Source organism: Arachis ipaensis, chromosome B08, assembly GCF_000816755.2.
Source record: "Arachis ipaensis cultivar K30076 chromosome B08, Araip1.1, whole genome shotgun sequence".
Classification (NCBI taxonomy): Eukaryota; Viridiplantae; Streptophyta; class Magnoliopsida; order Fabales; family Fabaceae; genus Arachis; species Arachis ipaensis.
The window spans coordinates 128904279-128906957 of NC_029792.2; the positions used below are offsets into that span (position 1 = coordinate 128904279).

The window sequence follows — 2679 nt, forward strand, 5'->3', positions numbered from 1 at the left end:
AACTTTCTCTGCCATTTATTCCCACTTGACCTTTTCATTGGCTTCATATAATATGGATCATAAAAGCGTGAATTGAATTTTTAATTCACTCTATTGGCAAGGACTGCAACTTATAAAGCTGTATCTTTATATAAACTTTCTTCCCAATTTCCAGCTTCGACTATTTTATGTATATGCACCTGAACTTTCATCCTGTTTTGAGGAAAGAGCTCCTTATTTTTATGCATTTTCTGATTTTGATCTTGCAGCGGTTGGTTCATACCTGTATCATATCTTGAATAGGTTAGCTTTTGAGGTTGAATTGTAATTGGTGTCATACCAATATTCTGGACAACTCAACCACTGGCTGACTCTCAGGTTTAAAATCAGAAAGACACCTAAGTACTTACCACTTTGGATTGTCCATTGATGGAGGGTGGTAGCAGTAGTGAATCAAAGCTTACCCTTGGCAGGTGAGCAGTGCAACAAAATGTGCAAATTTGGTGAGTTGATTCACCAGCACCATTACAGTATCCAAGCTCATAATAGTCTTTGGTAGCCCTCATAGCAAAATCCATATACAAATCAGTCCATGTATTATCTAGAATAGGTGCGGGAGACTTTATGGAGAAAGTGCTAAATATTTATCCCTTCAAAATACAATAGGGTTGATATTCTTCTGTAGTTTCTCTGAAATTTGGAATGACCCCTTGAAAGTGAAGTGAGTCATGGAATTCTCTCTATTCTTGCATTAACAAAGGGATTTTCTAGGATCCCTTAGGTAACTAATTCCACCCTACTTCAATTTCCCTTCTGCACTTGGAGACCTTGACAGGAGTTTGGAATAATAGTAACTCTTGCATAATACCTAAGTTTCTCATCTGTGATAAAATCTTCCTCTATTCCCAACTGAAAAATGTCCTTGTTGTTAGGGACTTGGGTATTCTGCAGTGCCCAAAGTCCCACATCAGGTAGTATGGGATGTTTGATGTTGTATTTAAAGAGAGTGATTCTTTCCCCTTAATAGCTAACTTTTAAGGTGTGGTTTCCGACTTTCTTAGGTACTTAACACAGTTAATTGGGTCATAGGTCAAGCAATCTTACCATATTTTTTTAAGTAACCTCCTATAGTACTGTTAACCGAAGGATTCCTCCCAACCCTTTTCAAACTTGTGGGAGTTGGCCCCTCCTCTATGGCTTACATTTTCTTGGGGTAAGTTGCCACCCTTCATTGAAGATTTGCTCCTAGATGCACCAGTTTAAACTGCCTGAAGCTGCAAGTTATTCTATTGTTAATAAGTGACACTGTCTTAACAGTTGTAAAACTAATCTCAATTCTCAAATCTTCTCTATATGCTTCATATTCTTGCTCTATATAAGCATGTCATCCAAAAATACCTAGTCAGATCTCCTCAACCATGGCTTGAGAACAAATTTTGTAAGACATCCCTATGACGGGTATTATGACTTTTTGGTTATGCCAATTGGTTAATAGCTTAAATAATTCCCATTCCTCTTCCAAATTTCAGGCATTAGTGGATTTTGGTTATCAAGCCATGTGTAAGGAGATTTGCCTTAGTATATCGTGAAGCTCATCGAAGATTGAAATTTTGAAATTTTTCTGGTATTATGCCTTATAGCTCTAGCATGTAACACTTCAGCCACTTTGTTCTCAGACTCATTCTTTTGGTAGTGAGGATATCTTTGGAGTTTTTTGGTTGGGATTTCATCCTCCTTTAACATAATAGCATTGTTTTACTCTCTTATAGGTCTTAATCTTGTAAGTTAGATTAAGTCTTGGAATTCATGTAATGCTTGTGGCACGTCTTAGAAAGAAATTGATGACCCTTGGGCTGATGCTTTTGGATGAGGTAACTAATCGAATTGGATCCTCTCAAGCAAAATCCATATGACCGAGTCGTGTTATTTTACACCGTTGATTATACTCTTATGCATCCCACACATGGTTTCACCTTCGTGATCAATGCTAAAAGAAACAATACAGGACTTGATCGTGTGAAATTTCGAATGAAAAAATTCCATTCTCACTAAAGTAATACTTCTCTTCATTCTATTTCAACACCATTGTGGTTTTCCATAAGATTTAGATTCTGCATAAGGCAGGATAACCCTCAAGAGTCATGTCTTCCCTGCTTCATTCATGAAGTTCCAACTCTTGGAAGTTATCTTCTCCCCCTCCAAGAATCGGCTACAAGTCAAGACCAAGAAGTACCTTCATCCCCTTGAGCTTCATTTAGGGGAAACAGATGTTATATTATCTTACACTACCAGCACTTTCAAATTCCATCTCCTTTTTGTTTATCTTTTTTGTGTTTTTTTGGTCTTTCCTGCCTCCATTATGAATGAACTAATACTTTCTATTGACAGTCTGAATTCTTCAATAACTTTGGTTGCTAAACAATTGCTTTAAGCACCACTAAGGATTTGATATGATCCCATTCCTTTGATTTCACCCTACCTTTGGTTGTAAATCCCATAAACTTTAGAAAGAGCCAGTAATTTTTGCTGCCTTTCTCAACAATAGAGCTCTTGGGTTTTAGCCCCTTGTTCCTTTCCCTTATACCAGCATCAAATGGATGGGTTAAGGGACATATCCCTGCCTTTTGCTATACTACAAACCCAAGGCCCTCCTTTGTCTTTGTCTACATTTATAGACTCTCTACCGACCCTATATATTCT

At 37.4% G+C, this 2679-nt stretch overlaps 1 protein-coding gene and 2 long non-coding RNA genes across 6 annotated transcripts in view; all 3 read left to right on the top strand.

Annotated features, from left to right (window-relative positions):
* Positions 1 to 2283, top strand: part of LOC110266153 — a 2952-nt gene extending 669 nt beyond the window's left edge. Inside the window, exon 2 of the long non-coding RNA XR_002353147.1 lies at positions 249 to 2283. This is a non-coding gene — a long non-coding RNA (uncharacterized LOC110266153). The remainder of the gene's footprint in view (positions 1 to 248) is intronic.
* The window catches only part of LOC110266154, a 14191-nt gene that overhangs the window by 6263 nt on the left and 5249 nt on the right, over positions 1 to 2679 (top strand). The gene's annotated exons all lie outside the window — the stretch shown is intronic.
* Positions 1 to 2679, top strand: part of LOC107612734 (membrane-anchored ubiquitin-fold protein 3) — a 7382-nt gene that overhangs the window by 1989 nt on the left and 2714 nt on the right. The window lies entirely within an intron of this gene.